This window comes from Octopus bimaculoides, chromosome 9, assembly GCF_001194135.2.
Source record: "Octopus bimaculoides isolate UCB-OBI-ISO-001 chromosome 9, ASM119413v2, whole genome shotgun sequence".
Lineage (NCBI taxonomy): Eukaryota > Metazoa > Mollusca > Cephalopoda > Octopoda > Octopodidae > Octopus > Octopus bimaculoides.
This window is the reverse complement of record NC_068989.1, coordinates 51,601,603-51,610,263: the sequence shown is the minus strand read 5'-3', so window position 1 is coordinate 51,610,263 and position 8,661 is coordinate 51,601,603.

The window sequence follows — 8,661 nt, the reverse complement described above, 5'->3', positions numbered from 1 at the left end:
ATATATATATATATATATATATATATACATATATATCTTTACATATAATCACACAAACATGCACACATTCACACAGATGTGCCTCTGTGTGAATGTGTGTGTGTATCAACAGACGTGGCCATTATTTCATTATAACCTATAGACTCGTCCATTCACGTTGATCAAGTTTTACGCTGCCTCTTTTTGTGAACGAAGTTGGAAGAGTTATGTTAGAGATGTCTTCCAATACTAGCAGACTACATTTGGTGAAGTGGTACCAATTTCGTTCCGTACATTCTATTTATATCCACCATTTCTCAATGATGACTGCATACAAATCACCGATTAGCAGTATATAACTCAATTATCACCGACATACTATTGTTAATCATTAGGTATTCCTGGAATGATGAAACTGAAATAAACGCATTGAATTCTATTGAATAGCAGCCATAATGGTTTTCCTTTTTTTTTTGCTTTAATACGAGAATGAAATATAAGTCACGGCAGTGAACATTGATTAAATCACGTCTGCCACATTTGATGAATAATAACAAATATTATACCAGACATATTTTTGATTAGAGAATTAGTTTCGCCGAATCATATAGTTTGAACAGCTGAATATGTGAACTACTTTCCATCCTGAGTTACTGAAAATTCTTTTATTTATTTGCTTCGTTTTTTTCCCCCTTTTTACTTTTCGTCACTTATGCGTTATTGTTGTTTAGAGACCCCTTACTCTCGTTTATTTTTCCTACTGCCTGTGATATACTGAAGCAAAATGATAGAGGAGATAAGGAATTGGGGAATCAATGTATGAAATATGGGCTGGGCTGAAATTTAATATATAATTCTTTCATGAGAAGTGCGTGTGCAATTGTGTTGCTCTCTGTGTCCTTGCAAGTAGTGCTGTTACCTGTATTTTTTATTACAAGTATGTGAGTATATAAACATACAGAGCGTGAGGTGAATACAAATAAAAGAATTGCAATAAATTTCCTGATAGAAAAACCTACTATACTCTGGTACAATATTGTATTTATTGACACGCATTAAATTCGCAAATAGCAATAACGATTCTGCAAACATCGCGGAGATGCTAATGTCGGATTCACTGGTGTTTCGTTTTAGTCATACATATAATTTACACGGCAAATAAGGCGGTGAGCAGAATGCTTCGCGGCATTTCATCCTTTTTAAGTTCTGAGTTCAAATTCTACCGAGATCGATTTTTCCTATCATCATTTCAGGATCGATGGAATAAACACCAGTTGAGCACTGCGGTCCATGTAATTAACTTGCCCCCCCCCCCAAATTACATTCGTTCAGCCTATAATAGAAAGAATTTTATAGTGGTAATCAAGTGAAGAGAAACAGAAATGTTTCATAAAATGTTGTTTCTCCAACATCAGTAGTCTCCCGAGATACACACTGCTGAAGTGGAAAATGTCTTCGTGCAGATCGTTGTCTCTGTTCATTATTAGCTCGTCGAAACCCACCTGTTTAAACTAAAATCTTACTTACATCTGGTGATTAGAATTGAAATTGCTTTTTTATTTATTCCTTACAACACAATTCTAAATCCAAAAGTTTTCGTATATTAATCGAATAAATTTGTTGTTGAACGTGAATGAGTATAATGTATTTTACTTACGATAAATAAGATAGTGTAAAAAATGGGAATATTACAATATGTCCTTCCAACTTGTGACAACATCACTTCTTTTTCGCTGCCTTCTAGTCGCCGAAAACTGAATTCACAAGTCCATTCCAACGCTTTCTACTGCAGTCGTTATATGTACAATATTTCCTAGCACAAGAGACTGATAGAAGTTATTCTTAATACCAAATTCTCCCATCGAAATATTGCATTTTCCACTTATCCAAAGATAGAATGGCTCTCTTAGTGTAGATAACTTCATGAGTAACGGAATCTGAATCTTATATTTAGACATGGAAATTATTATTTATATAACTGCTGACTATGAAAAGCAGGTAAATGTGTCAAAGTTTATATCGTTTAATATTCGGTTTCTCTTATATATTTGCTGAAAAGGTGCATTGCATTACCTTCTTCTGGTAAGTGACATTGTGTATGGCTTATTTGCAGCATAATGTGAACGATGTTGACGAGTTTTACTACTTCCATAAATATGGCATGAATATGGCATGAATATCCTCAGGTTAAAATGTCCCGAGTGGTCAAATGAGAGTGTATTAAATTTCACAACGGTCTGGAGAGGTATTATGTAAAACAGATGACGGTGAAATTATAGAATATATGTATATCACCTATTACTTCAAATCCTATGAATTTATTTCTTGAACACCAAAAAGATAGTATTACTTCGCTTTTTAATGTTCGAAATTGTTTGAATATATGAATGCGTCAAATATATATGTATACACATATATATGTGTGCATGTTCATATGTATGTATCAAACCATGTATGTATGCATTATTCAGTAGATAAGTTTACACTAATCCGTTAATATTCACAATATCAACAAATAATGAGACGACAGAGACCACGCATTTCTGCTCCCTTGCTATGTTGCCTTATTCTGAATTCTCTCCAATACAGATATACAGATTTTGGGACCTGAATATTTAAACGACACATCAGCAGGGTAATAGCTGACTGCGTGAAATTCTGTGGCGTTTGTCTAAATATTGATTTTATCAAAGCATATAAAAGTGATTGATCAACAATTTAATTGTGATTTGGTAGGTTTGTAGCGTTAGTGGATCATCCATAATATTTGTATATTATCAATATGCCTGTTCTCAAAATATCAGATAGATATGAAATATTACAATCAGATATTAACGCTGAAATGCAATTCCCTTCCAATATTCTTTTATTATTTGTTTACGTTCTAAGAAAAGGAGAGGGCTGCAACAATTTCATTTGTATGCCTCACTATTTTGCATATGCACTTATGTAGTTTTCTAAATGAGCCGTGATCATTCATATCATGACATATTTAGTTACCAGCTTCACGATATGCCGTCACACACTTCATGCATATATAAATTTAAGTGTCGAGAAGCGGATTTACCTTCAATTGTTAGTGTTATACTTGCTATATGAGATAAACTATTCACGAAGCGAAATTATAGCATGGTTAAGACAATATAATCTTTTCTACTCTAGGTACAAGGCCCGAAATTTTTGGGAAGGGAGCCAGTTGATAAGATCAACCTCAGTTCGCAACTGGTACTTAATTTATTAAAGGATGAGAAGCAACGTAGATGTCAGCGGAATTTGAACTCAGAACGAAATAGCGGTAAGCATTTCGCCCGGCGCGCTAACGTTTCTGCCAACTCGCTGCCTTGTTAAAACAATATAATACTCTAGTTTACTCCATTATGTTTCTCACATGAGAATTTGGTGACGAGTTTAGCTAGAAATTTGTTGAAGAATTTTGCGAAGAAAGCAATACTTCTTCCCTAATGGAGCACCGTGTGGGTTTTCTAGATATTAATAACATATGTGCACGCATTTCTCTGCAGTATTATGTGTAAAATCAGGAATTATATTGCAGCAGAACTATGAATCAGTCCCCGTAGCGAATGTAAATTAAAATTTTACTAGGGAATTGTTACATACTGTCAAAAAAAAAAACATATATATGACAAATATGTTAAGTATGTTCCTTTATTGGATAATTATCTTCAAAGGAGCCCTGCAATAGTGATGCGTCCGTTTTCCGTGTTGCTTGTCCCCATGCAGTATATATGGTATAGAGACTTGTTGTAACCATAAGAGCATCACAGAAAACCACAGCACATACCCAAGACACACAGAGCTGCGCTCGGTAGTGAAGTGAAAGCACGTTACAAAAATAAAACTACTGTCCCCATGCAGTATATATGGTATAGAGACTTGTTGTCCCTTCGAAAAGACTTTTGAGATTTAATCATACAGATTAGTGCAAATATGAGAAATGAATACAGAGTATAAATGTCTCGCACCTACACTTATAATCAGCTCGCCTACTGAAACAACCATTGCTACATCTATGGTTGGAGTTGTCGTTGTCCACGTCCAAATGCTGTTGTATCGGTGAGGGTTTTCAAACAACATATCCTTGAGATCAACCTGAGAGTCACTTTGATAGATAATTTTTAGTTTTCTTTCTTGGGTCAGTCGAAAAGTCCGCAGGTGTCGAATTTGCATTTCATCATTACAGGACCGATAAATTAAGTACTAGATGAGCTTTGGGGGCAATATAATTGACTTATTCCACCCACGAAATTGCTGGCTTTATGCCAAAATTTGAAACCGTTATCAAGACGTGACTGACAAGTAATCATTGATCTTTTCAATACTTAATGCTACATTTTTTTAGTCTTTTTGTTTTTATTTTGAGCTTTTACTTTGTGGTAGCTACTCGAAAATGATTAGTATGTATGTTCGTCATAGAGCAACATTATTTCAGCCCTTCTGTTCATTATTATTTCTTTTCACTCTGTGATTAATTATTGCCAATTTCTGTGAAATTGTCCTCCTGCTCAGGAAGATATTCTTATGAACACCATATCCATTTATAATTTTTATTGTAAGCAACACATTTGTACCCGCAAAATATGATATATTAGCCTCAGTTTTGTGAAAACATTTCCTCATTATGTGATTACTGATAATATGTCCAAATATATCTTAACTACAGCATATGAATACAAAAACATTTTACAATTTTATCATATTGTAGATTTAAAATTTATTGTTTTGGGGGGCATCTTTTACATTCATTTCTCTCAGGTTGCTTTGCATTTACCCATGCTTGGAGCAAAGAGACGGTTCTTTTATATTGATGAGCAAGTTTGCCGGTGTTGTTTTCAATGTAAACTGCATAAAAAATATAAACTGATTAGTTTCGATGAAACTTATTAAGTTAAATATAAAACGAAATCTAAGGAAATATGAAAGAAAAATACCGAAAAAGTAAAGCATTATCGCTGTACAGCGACGTTTTGTGAAGAAAAGTAAAAGAAGACAAGTTTATTATTCATAAAAGACGTTGGGTGCTAATATTTGTTGAAATTTCTACTGAAATGGTTATGAAGCAATAGAAATCACAAAAAATTATCATCATGTAAACATTTCCCATTAATTAAGCAGTATTGTTACTAATATATGCGTCAAGACACTTTCGAATTTTTCTTTTAATATAAGACAAAACTGACTACATATATTGATTTAATATCTACACAGAATTGTCAATATATCCAGTTCGTGCATTTTGAGGTATAAAAAAGTATATCATCAAAAATAATGATATATTTTGGAATTGCAGAAAGAGAAATGAACTCAGAAACCTTCATTTTGGTATTCATTAAAAAGAAGTAGTAATAAAAAAACCATTATTTATGTTGTTGATAATATTACGATCACTGTTGTTGTTGTTGTTCATGCTAAGTTTGTGTGACAAAATTTGAAACCAATATGATAATAATAATAATAATAATAATTATTATTATTATTATTATTATTATTATTATTATTATTATTATCATTATTATTATTATTATTATTTAAGGCGGCGAGCTGGCAGAGTTGCTAGCATGCTAAATGAAATGCTTAGTGATATTTCGCCTGTCGCTATATTCTGAGTTCGAATTTCGCCTGGTTAACTTTAGTTTTCATCCTTTTGGGGTCGATAAAATAATTACCAGTTAAACACTGGCGTCGATGTAATCGACTCATCCTCTCCCACCAAATGGCTGCCCTTGTGGCAAGATTTGAGATCATTATTTATTTATTTATTTATTTATTTTAAGGCGGCGAACAGGCAGAATCGTTAGCACGCCGGGGGAAATGCTTAGCTCTATTTCGTCTGTCTTTGCGTTCTGAGTTCTGATAAAATAAATACGATTTGAACACTGGGGTCGATGTACTAGTCTCATCAACACCCCCCACTCCAACCTGCCGTTGTGGCAAGTAATTGAAATAGTAATTATTATTACTATTTTACGCATCTAGCTAGCAGAATTATTAGTATGCCGGGCGAAATGCTTAGTGGTATTTCATCTGTCTCCACGTTCCGAGTTCAAATTCTGTCGAAGCTGACTGTCTTTCAAGCTTTCGGGGGCTATAAATTATTTACACCAGGTTTCGTGTCTTTTTGCAATAATTATTTCATTCCAAATTGTGAATAGAAGCACCAGGAACCTATTACTGGTTTGATATGGTCATGTAGCCCCCAGAGGTGGGATTAACAGCGCACCAAATAAATTCGGTGTTCATTAAAATCTAATTGTATCAATACAACTCAACATGATGGCGGAATGCGTCTTGAAATAATTGAGGAAAAACAAAACAAACCATCTTGCCAATATGGTAATACATGAAGACTGCCCTCCTCTTCCTTCTGACACGGGAAACAATAGAGACGAAGGGGAAGAAGAGAAGAACAAGACTGGCATAGTACAAAGTACAACACACAGTAACAACAATAGTAGCAGAAACATTAACAGTGGTATAAATAACACAACAGCCTCTGCCGCCATATTGACAGTAGTAGTAGTAGTAGTAGTAGTAGTAGTAGTAGTAGAAAAACTCCACAAAGCATATCAACACCCACAGTAAAAAATACAAACACCACTCACGCAAACATCTCTCCAAAAAAATCAACACAAACACAACCAACACAATCACTTTCACCTGAACCCCTGCCAAAAACGCAAACAGTCTAAACAGGAACAGACACTCCTACACACATCTAAAACTGCAGACACCACACATACTTACAGCAAACACAGAAACAACAGTAACAACATTACCATCACCACTACAGTCAAGCAAGCAAATTAAACAACACCAACACAAAATACCCAACTTCGTACTCATCAAAATGGATTTACTTCTGTTGCGAATGTCCCTCGATTCCTACACAAAAATTCGAGAGAGCTTTCCGGAGGACGTGACAACCCCGAACGTGAGACCCGCATCGAAGCCCTTAAAGGGGTTCTCTAAAAAGATCCCAACAACTATGGAGGTCGAAACACCCGACCTTCACAAGACATTGGTGAGGCAGTCCATCTACTGCAAGCACCCTTTATGTGGAGGGAAGGGCATACCGTGGATGATGCAAAGACATGCGCTGAGGCTGTGGCATCTCCAGATGCCTAATCGGTGAACAGGGGTGGTCGCCATTTGTCACACAAGCTGTTCCACAGCTCGTTTCCTTGACTGAGCTTCAGTCCTGGGTTGAGAAACGACCGGGGAAGAGTGACTGGCATCTGGAATGTTGCTAGGCACTCACTGCCCTCTACTAGACGGGCAATGCGACAAGTGGAATATCGACTCTTGATATCGACTAAGAGGCTTAGTGGAGTGAAAGATCAATGGCACACTAGGAGAGACGCTAGACGTTGATGAAATTGAACTATGCAGTCTGTTCAGGAGGACTTTCGAACCCGGGACGATGGATAACTTCCAGAAATCCTTTGCTTGGCAGTGCTACTGGGGGGGGGGGCATTACCAGTTCGAGACAAATTCTACAGGCACGCTAGTGCTGACAGATGGCCCTGCCCGAGATGCGCACAGAACGACGAAACCATTCTGCACGCACTCGTCCAAAGTCCTTGCATTACTGACTTGTGCACTTATGTTCAACAGTTGTTATCTCGTGAAGGACGGGTCCACAATGAAGAACGATCCGCCGCTTTCCCTCGGTCCGGAAGGTAATTTTCTTCTGTCTGATAGCAGTAGCGAAAGAGATTTTATGGTGCACCAGGTTGAAAGGACTGAAGACAGACACTTTTCTCTTCAGCCAATCACTCATCAACATTTTCAAATTTCATTTGGAAAGGAAGCTAAGGGTGCAGAGAGAAGTGATGCCTACCAGTACATTTGCTAAAAGGTGGGTGAATGTAGTGAAAAGGACACATGTGAGTGGACCTGCATTCTAGTGAATTTGAGAGAGAGTGTAGGGTGCTCTTCCCAGATGCCCTCGAAGCGTCGTGTGGTTCAGTATTGGTGGGGGAACTGAACCAACTTCAGGTGGTTACCCCCACTTTTGGGGAAATTTCATTGTTATATTCTTTTGGTTGATATCATTGTTATTTTTTTGATTGTGTAGTCGTTGTTTCCGTGTAAAATCCCCACCGTCCATATCTGCTGTATCGTCCCCTATATGTCGGCCCAAATTACTACTACTACTACTACTACTACTACTACTACTACTACTACTACTACTACTACTACTACTACTACTTTGGTGTCGATGACATAAGCATTTGAGCACTGGAGTGGATGTAATCGACTCATCCCAACCCTGAAATTCTTAGCCTTGAGCCGATATCTCAGACAGTCATTATTATTATTATTATTGTTCAGTAGTTTTATTTTTATAACGTGCTTTCACTTCACTACCGAGCGCAGCTCTGTGTGTCTTGGGTATGTGCTGTGGTTTTCTGTGATGCTCTTATGGTTACTGTATTGAAAGTGTTTTGCGTAGGATGTGTGCAGTGCCCAGTAGTGCAATTTTCTGTATGTTATATATATTTGTAAGTCCTGGTGTTTTTGTTATGTATTTGTCTGAATATTTATTATTATTATTATTATTATTATTATTTTATGTTTGACTTTTGTTTTGTATTTGTACAAGTTGGATCCAAGTCTCACCCAGAGACCTCAAGAGACAACAAGTTAGAAGTTCATGTAGGT